At 44.7% G+C, this 17,337-nt stretch overlaps 1 protein-coding gene and 1 long non-coding RNA gene across 3 annotated transcripts in view; one reads left to right on the top strand and one right to left on the bottom strand.

Moving 5' to 3' along the window:
- The first annotated feature begins 3,769 nt into the window (after positions 1-3,769).
- Positions 3,770-17,082, top strand: LOC109461104 (uncharacterized). Its single transcript, XR_016020470.1, has 6 exons — positions 3,770-6,562; positions 7,008-7,136; positions 7,654-7,996; positions 11,134-11,307; positions 12,570-12,857; positions 16,496-17,082. It is a non-coding gene; the product is annotated as an uncharacterized LOC109461104 (long non-coding RNA).
- The window catches only part of EML4 (EMAP like 4), a 141,054-nt gene continuing 139,782 nt past the window's right edge, over positions 16,066-17,337 (bottom strand). For both annotated transcript variants that reach the window (XM_074331922.2, XM_019757062.3), the window contains one exon: positions 16,066-17,040. The gene's annotated coding sequence lies outside the window, so the exon portion shown is untranslated. The remainder of the gene's footprint in view (positions 17,041-17,337) is intronic.

Consider the following 17,337-nt stretch of genomic DNA (forward strand, 5'->3'; position numbering starts at 1 on the left):
CATATAAATGTAATCATACAATATGCAATCTTTTGTAACTGGCTTCTTTCAGTGTTTCGATTCCGAGATTCATCTATGTTGTAGTACAAATCAGTAGTTCATTCCTTTTTATGGCTGAATACCATGTTTCCCCGAAAATAAGACCGAGCTGGACAATCAGCTCTAATGCGTCTTTTGGAGCAAAAATTAATATAAGACTCAGTCTCATTTTACTGTAATATAAAACCAGATATAATATAATATAATATAATAATACAATATATAATATTAATATAATACTGGGTCTTATATTAATTTTTGCTCCAAAAGACGGATTAGAGCTGATTGTCTGAGGTCTTATTTTTGGGGAAACAGGGTAGTATGTCGTTACATGGATAGACCACATTTTGTTTATCTATTTATCAATTGATGGACATTTGGGTTATTTCTACTTTTTGGCTATTGTGAATAATGCTTGTATGAACACTGGTATACAAGTTTTTGTGTGGATACATGTTTTTCTTTTTCTTGGGTATAGACCTAGGAATGGAATGGCTGGGTCATAAAGTAACTCTAACTTTTTGAGGAATTGCCAGACTCTCTCTAAATCAGCTGTACCCTTTTACATGCCCACTAGCAGTTTTGTGTTTTTTTTGCGGGGGGGGGGGGGGGCGGTCCAGGATCCACTCAAGGATCACACATTGCATTTACTAGGTTGGTGCAAAAGTAATTGCAGTTTTTGCAATTTTTAACCTTTTAAACCGCAATTACTTTTGCACCAACCTAACAGTTGTCATGTCGCTTTAGTCTCCTTTTATCCAGAATAGTCCCCGTGGTCCTTCATGTTAGTGACTTATTTGAAGAGTTCAGACCAGTGTTTTGTAGAATGTCCTTTAACTTGAATTTGTCTGATTGTTTCCTTATGATTGGATTCAGGTTAAACATTTTTTTCAGGAATTCTTCATATCTTTAATATATCAGGTGGTACTTCATGCCAGTTTGCCCCATTATTGGTGACTTGAATTAGATAATTAAGATGCCAGATTTCTCCCTTGTAAAGATACCCTTTCCCCTTTGTAATCAATAAGTAATCTGTAGTGTGATATTTGAGACTGGGAATATGCTATCTTCAATAATTTTATACCCAGTTTCATTGGTGATCCTTTGAATCGTTTATTACTAAGGTGGTTGTAAAAAAGTGATTGCTATGCTGTAATTCTTTCTACATGGTGACATTTTTCTGTGAAGATGAGTACCCACCCTTTAAAAAAGTCTTAGTGCAATTTTCTCATTCAATGTAATAACGATTTCTGTTGTTACTCATTGTGATGCACAAATTCAGCCCAAATTTGGCTTCTGTGTCCTGTTGGCCTGCCCCATCAGTCTTTGAGCATTTCTTCACTTTCTGGCACACAAAATGCTTTCTTTTCATGCTTACCTTGTATTTTCTCCACCCTAGTTTCCTCTGTTTACTTTCAGGTATGTTCTATTCATATATATAGATGCATTTTCCTTCTCTGCCTGTTTTATTTTTGCCTAAATGGTCCTTCCTATGTATTCCTACTTCTCACTCATAACTTGGAGATTCTCTGCCTCATTTTTCTGCATTGTGTTACAGTTTATGAATACACCATAGTTTATTTAACCAGTCTCCTTTTGATGGATAGTCTTAATTTTTTTTGCTTTTACAAACACCGCTTTAATGTATAATATTTTCATGTCATTTTGCATATTACTGTATGTGTTTGTAGGATAATTTCTAGAAGTGAGACTTATGAGGCAAAGGGAATGTGTGTTTCCAATTTCAATAGCTATTCCTCACTAAAGCTATGTTCCTGGCCGCGATGAGGGTGCCTGTTCTTCCTCCTCTGTGCAAGCAGAATGCATTACTAAACTTTTCTTCTTTGCCAATCTGGTAAGTGATAACATTTCTTTGGTTTAAATCATCTTCCTGTTGTAATTAGTAATGTTGAATTTCTTTGAGTTAAAATTTATTCTCCATTTTTAAAATCTTTTAATTTTTAATTTTTTTAATCTGTTTATTTTTGAAGGCAACTTATATTTCCTTTTTGTGAGTTCATTCATATTCTTTGTCCACTTGTGTACAAGTGCTTTTTGGTAATGCTGTAAATGTCGTTGGTCCATCAGGCTGACTTCCTAAGGAACAGTCTCTACTGACTCCTGTCTGAGCCAAACCTCTTCTGATTACAGATGCCAGAAACTCGTTAAAACAAGTCTATACAGAAAGGGGATGTTCCCAAACCCGGGTGCAGCCGGGCCTCGCAAGAACTGCCTTTGGGACCAAGGTGGTTGTCCTTTCTGTCACTCTCTTGGCTGTGTGGCTATTGAATTCTCTGTTTCTGTGGACCAGTTTTCTCTGTTTCTTGTTGCACTTGGTAGGAAATGGTTATCCAGCCATGGAAACCAGCCCCAATTTCCAGCAGAGAGAATATCATTGGCCCCTTTTGGGTCAGGTGTCCGTCGCTGGGTCAGTCAGCTGTTTGGTGCCAGGCTGAGGGGGCATGCAGAGAAGGAGCTCAGGCTGGCCTGTTCCTGGGTCTCAACTGATGGCTCGGAGCCTTTCACTATATTCTCAGGATTATTCCTTCTAAGCACATTACTTTGAACCCTTGCCATTTGGTTAGTTTAGCCAGAAGGGGACCATCCGTGGCAGTGCTGTCTGGATGAGAGGCTGTCAGCAGAGGGTCTCATTGCCTCCTCCAGGCAATGTGGTTGGTCTTTAAAACAGTGGTCTGGGCTCACATACCCTTGGGGTGGGAAGATTCCAAGGGGTACCTACCCAGCCAAGGACAGTTGTAAGGGAATCAATTTTTAGGCCCTGAGCTTCCGTTACACTTTCTAAAATTGAGCGGCCTGGGAACACACCTGACCCCAGAGTTCACTGTAATCTTTTCCATCCTATGAAAGGAAGGCAAACCACCTGTGCTGGTCAGACCACCGAATGTTGCCCTGGAGTAGAAAAACCATCTCTGGGATGCCATGGGGATAATTCCAAATACTGGTAATGTGGAGAATGTGACTCTAATGACTGGGTAACACATCTTTTTGCAAGTTACAGTTTTCTGAGTCTTTGCTTTTAACCAAATTGAAGGAGGAAACAATTGAGTTGTCAGTTGGTCATTAAAAATAATTTTGATAATTAAGAGATGACTTTTGGTATTTAACTCAGGAGTTCATAGAATTCAGAGACATTGATTGCTGTAACAAACCTTCCATTTCCATCTATTTATGAGAACAAAGTTTCTCAGTGTTTAATATCTATAAAAATGAAAAATAGGGATGGAATTGGTGCTGAAACTGTCTTACTTTGACAGTCAGCAAAATTTATCCATGGAAACATGGACCAACTCCCTCCCTCGGGATGCATTTCTAATAAAACTTTGCTCATATTTGTTATCAATATTTATGTTTTGTTTTGATCAAATATGTACTAATTGTAATAATGCAATCTAGAATAAAATATTTTTTAACACTTGGAGCCTTATGGTTACAGGAAATGAACCAAATTTAAATTTTAATATGTTGAAGAGAATTAGAAGTACTATCAATGGGAGACTTTACAGCCTAAAAATATGTTACATAAGGGTCAAGTTTTGGGGGTAAAATTTTAGGTGGAGTGAAATGGAAATACAATTTCAAGAAGAAATTTCTGTCTTAAATAGAGATTTATACATATATATATATATATATATATATATATATATATATATATATATATATATAAAATCTTTTAAGGAGGGCGCAGCTCACAGTGGCCCATGTAGGGATCGAACCGGCAACCTTGGTGCTACCGGCACCACACTCTAACCAACTGAGCTAACCAGCCACTCTGAGATTTATATTCTTAACTGGATGAAGTTAGGTGTCTAATTGCAATGGTATTTGCGTTCCACTGGATTCATTTATACGAGTCACTTAATAGTTTAAGCCATTATTTACAATACACCAGAAACTGTACTCTTTGCAACTATTTTAACTTACAGTGAAAAGTTTTAGATGTTACATATGCAAAAGGGCACACAGATTTTCAAAATTCTTTTGGGTGCACAAGAGCAAGAAATGTTGTAAATGGCTACTTTAAAGTTCTCCTTTGAAAGAAGTACCTACCTACCCCTCCTTTGTTTTCTGTCAGCCAGATTCGCTTTCAGGGTCTGACTAGCTTTTCTTCCTCCTGGTCCCTCATCCAGTGGGACGCTGGAGTGCAGCTCTCAATGGCAGGGTGAAGGTGGCAGTGGCCGGCATTCTATGATTTATATACTTGTTGTCCCCTTTATGAGTGTGGCTCTGGGAGGCTGCCCAGCTCTCTGGCCCATTGATCTTCAATAGCCAGGGGTTATACCAGGGGCAATAGTGATTGATGGCTGAGAAAGTCTGGTAACTATCTGGTCCCAGTGCTTTAATAGTTTATTTGACATTTGACCGCACATATTCTGGGTTGATCAGTCTAATGTAGCACCAAAGACTGCCCCTGGCAGGTTGGTTGAAAAGTGGGGCCCTGGCTTTAGTGCTCCTCTCATCGGGTTTGTGGGTTGCCATCCTTGGTCGTCCAGGGCTGCCGCTGCCCCATGGTGATTGAGGAGTTCCACTACTCCTCTGCTGCTTTCAGGTATTAATGTGCAAAAACACACACTGTTAGGTGCCAGGGACCTAAAGATGAATCACATACCTTTGCCTTTGTATGCAAGCACTCTGATTATTTAAAAATTAAATATTTTTAAAAATTATTTTTAAATTAAAAAAATTTTAGGTCCTTTTCAGGATGTCTCTCATCTCTTAGGGTTGGTAAACCTTTTGGCCAAGAAAGTGTCTTGTTATGGAGGAATTGTGCTATTATCCCTCACCGATGCGAACTGGGGAACTCCTTGGGGCTGATGGGATTTGGTTACTTTAGGACAGACTGCCCCTGGGTGGGTGCGGGTGCAGGAGCCTGGCTGTGGTTTCTGTTCTGGGAAATGTGTCGCACTGTGGCTGGAGCGGGTCTGCCCTCAGAGTTGCGAGGGCAGCATCAGTTGACCCTTGCTCTCATTATATGAGTAGAGCAGCGGGCGGCTCAGCCACCTCCCCAGGTAGTAGTAGAGCAGATGGGTCATACTCGCGTAAGCTTGAATCAGGAATCCCGACGATGCTGTGGCTCCGGGGGCACAGGGTGCTTTGCAGCTGCAGGATGTGTCGGGACAGGCGGCTGGAGACCAGCTGCTGCTTGCGCAGGGTCCAGAGTCCGCTAGAGCTGATGTCCATGGAAGCTACTGCTGCAAAGTACTAATGGAAATGGGCAAGCGGGGCGGCTGGAAAAGCATTCTTTAGATCACATTTTTTTCCCCAAGTGCCGACACAGCCTTCCTGGGACATCATTCCTTCTGTCTTAATCTTGCCCATGACATGGAGCTTTGTTATGGTCACATGGCTGTACCTCAGGGCCAAAGCACAGGTCTTTCCCACGCCCAACATGTACTATCTAGAGCGGACTCTGCCAACTCCAGATGCCACATTCCGATGGCAGTTGGCTGGAGCTGGCTGTAAGAAGTGGTGTGGCAGCCTCCCAGTCAGCAGGGAAAGTTTTAAAAGCAGAAACTCATTGCAGAATGGCCTTGGTACAGCTACAGAGTACACCTGACAAAATCAGGGACCTTGAGTTTTCAAAGGCAGAAAGGGAGTGAGGCTGGGACGAAGGGCCCAGGTGAAGTGCTAGGAATTGGCTCAGACATAGGGGTGTTTCCTGCGGGCATCTAAACCGGCAGGAAGTCTGCACCAGGGCTCTTCACACCATTTCAGCACTCCAAAGGTGAGAGAGAGAAGTGGGAAGAAGGCAGGTAGGCAAGAGCAAAGTGGAGGCGCTCAGGCAGAGTCTGGCTGTACCAGGCTTATACTGACGTTGTCGCAAGTGGAGCCTGAGCCCCGGACCCTGGGGAGAGCCAAGGAAGGAGGCAGCTTGGTTGTCAGCTCAGCCAAGGCCTCTCCAAGGGAGGCCTGGCACAGGTTATGGAAGGGCCTTGCCACTGGAGAGGGTGGGGAAAGATGGAAGATGTTCCATAATGGGAGAGTACCTGTCAGGTTCCACATTCACCCTCCACAACTCCCTTGCTTAGGCCACAAAACCTCCTTGTTAAGACAGCAGGTTGGTTTGAAAATTGAGTTGCAGCTGGATGGGTTGCTGTCCACTTCACAGTTCAGTGGTGTTTACTTAAAGCCATCCAGAGACTAAATCTCTCAGGGATTTATTCTGGCAGAATAACTAAAGAGAATGAAGGTAAGCTTTGTGTTTCTGGCTAAGTCTGTGTTGCAGTTGGCATCTCCAAAACATGAATGTCATTAACCTTTCATGAACCAACATTAAGTGCTTTCGGTTGTCATTCTAATTAGAGTCGAGTCACACAGAAGAGCCTTTGTTTATACTTGGTGTCAGTTCCCTTTTCTCCTGGAATGATGTCCTTTTGAAGAAACAGTCGCTTGGAAAATCAGTTCATAACTGCCTGCCCGTCCCTCCTAGTTGGGTCCTGTTCATTGAGCATCAGAAAGAGTTGTGCCAGAGGAAGTGGTCTGCCACTGCAGCAGGAGGGCTGAGGTAAGCAGTCACTGCTAGTGGTTGGGGGCGGGGTGTAACTTGCACAGATGTGTCCTGTGGCTACCGGAGGTAAAGTTAAGGAATAGCTGAGGTCGCCTACCCAGCCCAGGCTGGCTTGGACCGGCCTCGGGGGAGGACCTGGGGAGCTGAGGTGACGCATGGGTCTTCCCAGGAAGGCCATGTGCATCAAGAGGGAAGTGTGCCACCCTTTGTGATACTGTGACCAAGCTGTCCCTGAGCCTTACGCCTTGGGAGTGGGTGGCCTTGCTCCTGCCGAGGGATGGGGCAGAGGCCTGATCTGCGTCTCCTGAAACAGCCAGCACTCCAGGCTCCTGTTTAGTGGCCACAGCAGGAGGGGTGGAGAGAGCGGTGGGATAAGGGTGACCCTGCCGTAGGACTTACCTATGCCTTGTCATTCAGATTTTTTTCTATTTATTTTTCTGAGTGATTATGGATGTAGTGTGTTACAACTGAGAAAGAGTCTCGCAGTCAACCCCGGATTCCGCAAGGAGGACCATTCCAGGCCTCCAGAACTCAGGAGGAGAGGAGGGAGATCTGCTTTCTTCAGCTCCAGGTCTGGACAGAGGTCACAGGTGCTGACTGTACCCTTACTTGTGTATCTTGGGGATGTGAATGTTTGGTGGGGACCCTGCTGGTCTTTGCAGAGCTCCGCTTCGTGCTGTGCTCTGGGATGTGGGCCAGATGCCATGACAAACAGAAGGGGCAGCCTGACTTCCTTTGTGAAGACAGTCAGGCCTCAGGCTTCGTACCCAAGAGCAGTTCGGGCCTGGGGTTTCTTGGCATTGTCAGCCGGCCTGGCCATTTCTGAACTGGGTCCTGAAGTCTACTGGCTCTTATTCCTGATTCCCTAGTCCCCTGGGCCACCTTTGGCTTCCTGCAAGTTTGACTTTCTTCCCTTCTGGGCCATCAGGTACCCTGTTGTCCTTTCCCACAGGGCTTTTCCATGAGCAGATCTGGGGTTCCCTGAGGTGAGGCACCCTGTCTTCCTATCAGACTGGGGACTTGCCCTGTTTTCACCATCAGTAACCCCTATGGCACAAACCATTCATTCTGTAATCTCTGTGTGCCAGTGCTATGTTTGGCAGTAAAGACCAGAGAGAGGTGACACTGTCCCTGGCCTCCGGAGGTCACAGAATGATGATCACAACCAAAGTGCAACGCAAGTGTCCAGAGGCAGGGCCCGGGCCCACAAAGGTGACGGCAGCAGTGACAGGGACTGTTTATAAAGTACATAGAACACGCATAGGTGGTTTCCAGGAAGGACACTGGGCCTGAGCACTGCTGTGCGAGCGCATCTTGGATGTGCAGGAGAAGGGGTGAGAAAAGAGGAACGGCAGCACTCCTGACGAGAGAAGGCAGCTCAGGCCAGCTCACGAGGAACCTTCCTGGGGCCCGAGAGCACGGACTCTGTTGGTAAATTGTGAGTGTGTGTGGCTGTGTGGACTGGGGGGCTGGATGGCCACAGAATCCAGGGTTCTTTCTTTCGGGTCTTTTGAACCCATACCAATATGGAGGACATATTGGGAAAGGCATTGCAATAGTTAAGAGGTGTAAGAATTCAGCTGAGAAATACTGAGCACCTGGGGAGCAGTGGCAATGGGCCTAGAGAGAAAGGAGGCATCTCAGGGATGTGAAGAGGCAGAATGAACACAGTGTGACAGTCAGAGTAAGGGTGTGAAAGGCTTCCAGGGTGACTCAGCTTGGGTGAGAGGAGGTGCAAGGCTTGGGGGAAACAGGGCAGGGCATGTGTTTTGGGGGAAAAATGGATTGCCTGTGAGACTTCTAGGCAAAGAGTTCTGGTAGGCAGTTGGGGCCTGTACTGGATCGATATAAATTTGAGATTTAGTGGTGGAGAACCATGGCTGTCTGTTACATTGTTAGGGCGTATATGTAAGAGTGAGGAAATAAAATGGGGGAAATACCAATATTTTAGCAGTGGGTGAAGAGGAGAAGAGCCTGTGATGGCTCAGTGGGGTATAAGAAAAGAAGGAACACAGACGTAATGTTGTATGAAAGATGCCAGACACAAAAGAGAACATAGCGTTCGATTCCATTTATGTAACAGTCAAAAGCAGGCACAACGAATCTATAGTGATGGAGGGAATAGAGGTTACCCCTGTCCGGGGAGCACTGGCGGGAGGAGGGCTCACCAGGCAGATTCGACTGCTAGAAATGGTCCGTCTTCATCTGGGTGGGGGTGTGTATGTGTGGTACGTGTATACACAGAAACGTGTGGCTTTGTGCACTTGACTGTAAGTTATACCTCAAGTAAAATATTTACAAAATAACAAAGTAAGGAAGATGGAAACGTGGGGGAGGAAAAAGAATGTTCCTTCCACTCTTCTCACTTCTTGGTTGAGGTGCCTGCAGTAAAAGATTAACAAGAGAAAAACAAACATGTTTATTAACATGTTTTCCTCGTGTGTACCTGGGACATAATCCAGGGATGAGGAGTAATTTCCTGATGTGGCTTAGAATTGAGGCTTAAATGCCATCTTGATAGGGAAAGGGGAGAGGCCTCGTAGGGGAGAGTAAGTGATTTCTGGGAAAGAGGAACGGGTCCTTAGAAGAACTGATGGGAGGGATGGTACTTTGTGACAACATCTGTCTGACTCTGGTGTTCACTTCTAGTCTCCTCTCCTGTGAGAGTCGATCTTCCCTGGCTGATGAAACTCCCCGGGAGGGAACTTAGGACAATTGAGTTCCTTCTGGAGGGTCTGTCTTTAGGCAGATAAGGGGAATTTAGAGAAAGCCTCTCCCTGAATCTGCTGTTTTTCAAGTGCCGACAACTCAAATAATCAGTCGACTGAAGTGGCATATTTTGGGGTGGTACGTTCTGCCACCCTTCAGAAGGAAGATGGAAGGAAGTAGGAAGACAGGAAAGAAAGAAGGAAAGGAAAAGAAGGGAGATAGAGAGATAGGATAGGATAGGATTTTCAAGATAGAAGATGACAACGTGTCACTCAATTCCCAGAGGTTAAGCCACTGGGCTGGCTCCATGAAGTGGCGTGGATATGGGCTGTGTCCTTGGAGGCTGCGCCCTGCCAGCCCACCCATGTTCGCTACCGTGTTTCCCCGAAAATAAGACTTAGCCGGACCATCAGCTCTAATGCATCTTTTGGAGCAAAAATTAATAAGACCTGGTATTATATTATTATATTATGTTAATTATACCGGGTCTTACATTAATGTTTGCTCCAAAAGACGCATTAGAGCTGATGGTCCGGCTAGGTCTCATTTTTGGGGAAACACAGTATGTGTGTCCCCAGTGCTGGTGAATGAATGGCATAGAACAGACTCTAACATTGAATCAGAACGGGGAGGAGCAAAGATCCTCAGGTCGAGGGCGTAACTGAGAAGCCTCCCAGGCTTTGTCCGTAGCTCCCAACAGTGCAAATGGCCACGTCTGTGGTTTCCAGAGTCTCTCCCCTACAAGTCCCTGTGTTTGATACTGTTTAATAAAAATGTAATTAACTATAATTTAAGAGAACTTCCTTCTATTTTAATGTGAGGGTTTCCCATAGAAACCACTTCAGCAGTGGTGGCTGTGAATGGCAGCTTTATTAATGGAGCCATCTGCAGGCTTTCCTAGTTTTCCTAACAATCTGTCGCATTGCTCATCGCTTCTAGTGTGAACATTGTTTATTGTGCTGGAGGCCCCAGCCAGTCATCCAGAGGGGACAGCTTTCCCTGCATCCTGGTGCAAGCGGAGCCAATCTCTCTCATGCTCCTTGAATGCGGACCGCACAGCAGGGGCAGGCAGAGCCCATGAGCTCAGTAGCACGTTTCCCTGTGGATCAGATGCTCTCGGTGGGCCAGTGCCATGTTCTCTTCTTTTAGGCTGAGACCAGGGAGATGAGGCCTTGGGCCAGCACAGACAGACGGAAACTTACCGAAACCCACAATGAAAAATGTCTTTTTCATGGCAGCCCTTAGTTTATGTCCGATTCCTCACTTGCCCCCAAGGAAGGCTGACCCATCAAATGGGAATGGTTTGGGTCTCATTGCTCCAGGGTCCTGTGAGGGCCTGAATCCTAACATTCTTCCAAGACAGAGGGACTCTTGGCTCAGCTCAGAATTAATTCATCTTCTAAATGGAAATGTCAAAGCCTGGCAAACAGTAAGCCACATAAAAATAGATTTTGCCGATGGAGCCGGGGGCCTGTCAGTCTCATGGGAGAAAGTCTGATCACCTAATCTCAATTTTCCAGCAGAACTGAGGGCCCTGCTAAAGGGTGGAATTCTTTTTCTTGTCATTTTATGAATTCTAAATAAGGGAAGGTGATTCAGCCCAAACACCTGAGGGCAGGCGGCGGTGGTGGCTTCTGCAGGGGGTTTCCGAGAAAGGGAGTGAGCACCAGTGACACTCCCATCAGTCAGAAATGAAAGAAACAGGAGGGAGGAGGGGACAGAATCCCCCAGCAGAGGAAGAGGACACCAAGAAGGCATCTCCTTCCCTCGCTGGTTATGCAGCAGGCACCTCTCAGTGGAGGGCGAACCAGCCGGAGAGTTCTCGGTGCCCTCGGCTTGTCTCTTGCCCTGCTCTGCAGATGCTGAACTTCACAACCAGGCCTCTGACCAGCACCCCTGCCCTTGCTTGGGGCTCCTTCATGCTCACACTACAGCTAGGCATTCGCTCAGCCCCCCTGGGAGCAGAGTGGTGTCTGGAGACGCCACAGAGAGCAAGCACCCAGTTTCACAATCAGCAGTGGTGCATTTGACCTGTAAGTGGTGTCACCTGACGTACACAAGGACAGATGCCGTGTTAAATTTTTGTCATATTAAGGCCCATTTTCTTTTCTACACAACCTTCAAAAGCATAAAGGGAATATAGTCTCTACGTTATTTTTTAAACTTTTAATTGTGAAATAATTATAGACTCACAGGAAGTTTCAAAAAGAGCACAGTCTGGTGAACCCCTCCCTCAGCTTCCCTCAAAGGTGACCTCTTACATAATATAGACTGTTAAGGCCAGGAAACTGACCTTGGTGCGATACTGTAATGCACACTGCAGGCCTTCCTCAGTTTCCACCAGTTTTGCATGCGTTCACGTGTGTAGTTCTTTGCAGTTTAATCCCATGTATACGTATATTCACATAACCACCATCCCTACCAAGAGACAGACTGCTCATCACCACAAAGGAACCCCTTGGGCTGCCTTTATAGTGATATCCCCTCCCCTTTGTGTCTGTCCTGACAACTACTACTCTGTTCTCTGGTTTTGTCATTTCGAGAGTTATACAAATGGAAGTAATACAGTTGTTAAACTTTCATTGTGTATAATGTCCTTGAGCTCTCCAAGTTCGCATTTATCAGTACTTTGTTCCTTTTCTTTAATTTTTTTCCCCTTCTTCTGCCTCCCCCCCCCCCCCAGCCCCAAACTGTTGTTTCTCAGTCTAGTTGTGTAGAACACAGCCCCTGGCCCATGCTGGTATTAAGAGCCTTGCGCTCCCCCAGCTGGGGCAGTTGGTCACCGGTCAGCCGCTCACAGCAGCTTTCCAGGTTGCTGGCCACTCACACTGGTCACCGGCCACTCCTGGCAGCACACGGTAGCCCGTGGCACCCACAGCAGCCCAGCTCCAGGGAGAGCCATTGTTCACAATCTTAGCTGTAGGGAGCGCAACTCACTGGCCCATGTGGGAATTGAACCGGCAACCTTGGCGTTAGGCGCACGGAGATCCAACCACCTGAGCCACCGGGCCAGCCCTGTTCCTTTTTATTAAGTAGTATCCCACTGTATGGGTTCTATATTTTTAAAATATTACAATTTAACCTTTTGGATGTTATCTATTATAGAATTTACGCAATGGATGAGTGGTTTTAAGAATACCAATCCAAGATTGCTTAACAGGAATATTTACTTATCACATTTCAAATCATACACTATAGCATGTAGTTAGAATTTTCTAATTTTGAGGAAACTTGACTTTGCAGTATACTAATTCTAAAATATACAAGGCTGTCTTACTACCTTTCTGGGTTACAGGCGCCATGAAGGCAGGGGCTGTATCTGTCGTCGTTGGATTCCCTGCCGAGCCCAGCACAGCTTGCATGAGGCGGGTTTGTGACATACACCTGATCAATGGATGATTCCTTTGGATCCTCATCTCACACACATGCCCCAGGATTCAGACTGGCTACTACTTTGAAGGTGTTGGCAGCATAATAGATTTTTATTGTGGAGAGACTGCAGCCTATAGAAGGAAGAGAACCTGCCTTATCTGGACATCTGACTTAGTTACGTGAACTGCAATCGAGTTCTGTGGATGATACGGTAAGAGAATGTCAGCTTCTGGTTTCCTGTTTCCAGCCCAACCCAGTGTCGGCTAAAGGGACATCACTGCAAAGGCAGGCAGAGTGCCCGTGGTCTTTCCCGGATGCATTCTGGCTTGGTAGCTATGTGAATTGAACATTAAGGACGAAACGGGATGACCAGGTATGAGGGCTTTGCTTTTCATTAGAAAGTCATTTTTCCTCCCTGAAGTCATTTCTTCTAGTACCCGCTTTGTTTTCCGTTCCTTTAGTGAGATGTGGTTAAACTCTGCCAGGAGTTAGAATCGGTCTCTGGAGCAGATTTTGTGTAATCCTGATGAGATGTTTAGTCCTCAGGACCAGCAATTATCCAGATTCACCTGTCAATGGATGGCTCCCTAGTGAAGTCTATTTTCAGGACTATGTGTTCACATTGCTGAGGGAGAGAAGATGCGAGATCAAAGCCCTGTGGCCTGCATGGGGCTGGCATGACCTCCAGGCTTGCCACAGGGAGTGTGGGGTGGGGAATGAGGACAAAGTGGAAAAAGCACTTGCCAATGACAGAAAGAAGCTGCCATACTTTTTTGGTAAAATGCAAACTGCTCATCGAATGGAAAGAGAGAAGTGTCTCCATACCAATAGGTTTACATTGAACATGAGGGACCGAGGACTTGTGCCCGACTCTCGCCAATGCAGGCAGGCAGAGCGGGCAGCAGCTGGCAGCAGGTGCCAAAGGACGGTGTTAGAGCCCAGTAGCTCCTCTGCTCTGTGCTCTGGCTGTAGGGATGGCAGAAGCGACTTGTGCATGCTAAAGGTCTCTTCAACTTTGTGACACTGTTCAGAGCCCAAAGCCACCTTTTCCAAAGCCTAATCACTTTCTGTCGTTTTTCTTTATGCTGGTCTTAAAGCCTTCTTACCAGAAGTCTAACCCATTTCATTCTTTCTTGTTGTTAATAACCACTAAAGTACTGTTCTACAGAGAACACCTATAGTGCACTCGCATGGTGGCTAGCAGCCACAGGGACGCTGGGGGCAGGAGGCCCTGGCTTGGAACCTGGGTGCAGCCCCGTGCTGTTAGTGTAACCTGGCTTCTCTGTTCCTCGTTTCCTGGTCTGTAAAATGGAGGTACTCAAATTTAGGATTGAAACGATTGAAGGAGTTTGTGAAGCACTTAAATGTTAGCTATTATTGTTGACTAACATTTAGTACTATGGATGTGCCATATTGTAATCATTGAGCACTTAGGTTGTTTCTTGTTTTTGCCCATTTCTTCACGTTTTCTTCATCCTTTGAGATACAGAAGTGGTACTCTTAAGTTTTTCTGCCAGATTTCTGGACTGGTAAATTAAAAAGAAAACCCAATAAAAATGTATTCAGTTCAATAAGCTATGGTCTCCTGAGGACACTGCCTTGCATACAGAAATAGGCTGACATTTCCAGAGAAGACAGTGAAACTTACTTTCCTCCACTTGGGATTTCTCTTTTTATTCCTTTATCTTCTTTATATCGGAGCATTTAAGGTTATTGTATGAGTCTGTTAATGAGGGCAGAGTAGAAATTCCTTTGCAAAAAGTGTAATTAACGAAATTATCTGAGACCTGGTGAAGAGAGCAGGCGCTGCCCCTTGACAACGGATTGTATTTGTTTTTGGTGGGAGAGGGGAGTGCCTGGTCCTTGAAGATGACCCTTGGGCATCCTAGGCAAAGTGGGCTTCTCCAGCAGAGCCTGGTGTCTATGACATTGACACAGACGTGCAGTGACCTCACCTACTCCTGGGCTAAGGCTTCAGACTGACTCAGGCCCTCCTGCTTCCCTTACCTCCTTTCCAGAATCTCGGTGAATCTTTATCCTCATCCTTTTTCTTCTTGCTCCGTCTCTGAAGACTGTCTTTCTCGAAGTTTAAGCTGTGAAGTTATACCACATGAAGTCCTGGCAAGGCCCTCATCTCGGTAAACGAACACAGGCCAGTTACTAGGTCTCACCAGCCCAGCCCTGGCCTACAGGGGACACTCCCCACATCACAACTAAATGAGAGCCCGGTGTCCGGGGCAGGAATGGCCGTAGGTGCTCCTCCAATGGCAGCTCTTCTTAATCCAGGCCCTACACAGCTGCTCTTCAGCCTGTCTCCTGTCCTGAAAACGTGTTCTTGTCTTTACTCTCATTTCAGTTCCAGCCTTTAAGCTGGAAACCTAGTTCCTTCTACAAGTTACACCAATACCTCACTACATCCAAAATCTAATTCACTGTTATTTCCCTATAAACCAGTTTTTTGTGTCCCCCTTATCATTAAGAGGGAAAGTCACATTGTTTAGTGGGGTTGCTCTGGTGCCCGTCAGCTGCTCTGTGTCAGAATCGGTAAAAGAGGAGTTCCTACCCTAGGAGAGCCTCTCGCGGGACAGCACAGGCCCCTGGGAGAAATGGCAGGTCTGGTTCAAGACCACGGCAATGCAGCCAGTCACGTGCTTTTTGGTTTCTCAGTGCATATAAAAGTTACGTTTATGCTATACTGTAGTCTGTTAAGTGTTCACTAGCAATATGTCTAAAAAAACAGTGCACTTAATTAAAAAATACCTTACTATTAAAAATGCTTACCATCATCTGAACCTGTTAGAAAAATGGCGCCGATAGACCTGCTCGATGCAGGGTTGCCACAGATTTTCAATTAGTAAAAAAATAGAATATTTGCAAAGTGCACTAAAGCAAGGTATGCCTGTATATGTGAGTGACGGTGAACATATGCTCATAGTCACCAGAGGTGAATAAGGTCATGATGAAAATCATTTCCGTGATTGTAAAATTGGGGAATGGATGTATGGCATACTCTCAGTCTATTCTTAATGAAGAAAAATATGTAGCAGCCAATTTATGGTTGTGGTGTACACAGGATCCGTGTCACTAAGCAACAAGGGAGATGGAGAAAGCAGGGGCTATAGTGTCCTGCTGGGTTCAAGGATTTCACAGAGGCAATGGAGTGGGGTCAGGCAGGTAACCAGGATTATCTAATGTTTAACATTAGAGAAAGTACAGACATGAAATAAATTAAAATGGAGCTATTCCCCTATTAAATGGAAGCACAAATCAGAAGTAATTTCCTCTAACATTATGAAATGGAGTTTGTTACTGCCAGAATAGTTGTATCCATAGCAGCGGCCATGGTCAACTGATAATTATACTGCTGGTTCCCATGACTGTCCAAGTGGAGAGAGAGTTAAGGCACACTTAGAGACAAATGAAACATTTCGATGATTTTTATTATTTAATCTTCAAAATTTTCTGCCACGAGACAGGAATGCATGATAGAAATGGCTCAACATCTTCACATGAAACACTTGGATTCATTTTCATTCACAAGTTTTTCTAAAAACATCTACAATTTCATAATCCCACCCATTTCCAACCATTATCACAGATTTAATTGACTGTTAAACAGTAGTTGCCAGCAATAGAGCTGGAACGCTTTCTGCGTATTAGTAGTGTCTTTTGAAACTACCACCCAAGAGTATCACGATTATAAATCTCACTGTACACAGCAACCCCAAAGGTGACTGATGTCCCCACAAACTCCCTGCTTCTCATGGAGAGCTGCGTCCCCAGGTACTTGAAGAAATGCTTTTTCTCCTCTTAGAACTACTCATTCATCTCATCGTATTTTTCTTGCAGGGGAGAGCACATGCCAACCTGATGATTCAGTCACCACTGCTAATGGACAGATATATCGCCTGATACTGACTGATGCCCTCTGTAACTAGGGACAGAATGTTCTGAAAAAAGAGGGGTTGCTTGGAATCTATATCTCTTCTTTTGAAGAGAGCTACTTTGAGGTTTTTATTTTTTGAACAGTTGTAAACAAAAGGAAAGAGATATACACGGACATATATCTATACACTTAAGAGACATACACTGAGTATATTCAATGTGGCGTATATCTGCTTCTATAGATACACAGAGTAAGTAGCTACACTCACCCCTTCACACATACCCACACCCTTACGTACAGCATGTGAATATAAATGTTGTGAGTGTCCTTGGGAGTTCACTGGAGTTTGTATGTTACCAAATGATGACAAAATACCTGATTTGTATTACTCCTGAGAAGATACTAGAAGGGAATGACAGTTCTGATGCACTTTGGAATGGCACAATCACGTAAACACTTGCATACATACTTAAGACTTCTGAACTCATCCAAAGTTGCTAAACATGATCTAACCAAAAAAAAAAAAAAAAAAAAAAAGATATCAAAACAATGCAGCAAGTTAAAAAATAAATCAAAACAAAGTTTTTTTATAATCCAAGTATAAACAAACATATAGGAAATGCATTATTTGTAATGATTTTTAAAGTAGGAAACACATACTTAAAAACCATCATATGACAAAACTTAAAAGAAACAGCTATCCAATGCACAATAATACATGCACTGCCCAAAACAGCAGAGGATAGCCACATTAGAATTGCAAGGCTTATAGCAACTCCACCAGAGAAAAATTACCATATATAGC

The sequence above is a fragment of the Rhinolophus sinicus genome, chromosome 2, assembly GCF_057876585.1.
Source record: "Rhinolophus sinicus isolate RSI-liver-muscle chromosome 2, RSI-T2T, whole genome shotgun sequence".
In the NCBI taxonomy this organism is placed as follows: domain Eukaryota; kingdom Metazoa; phylum Chordata; class Mammalia; order Chiroptera; family Rhinolophidae; genus Rhinolophus; species Rhinolophus sinicus.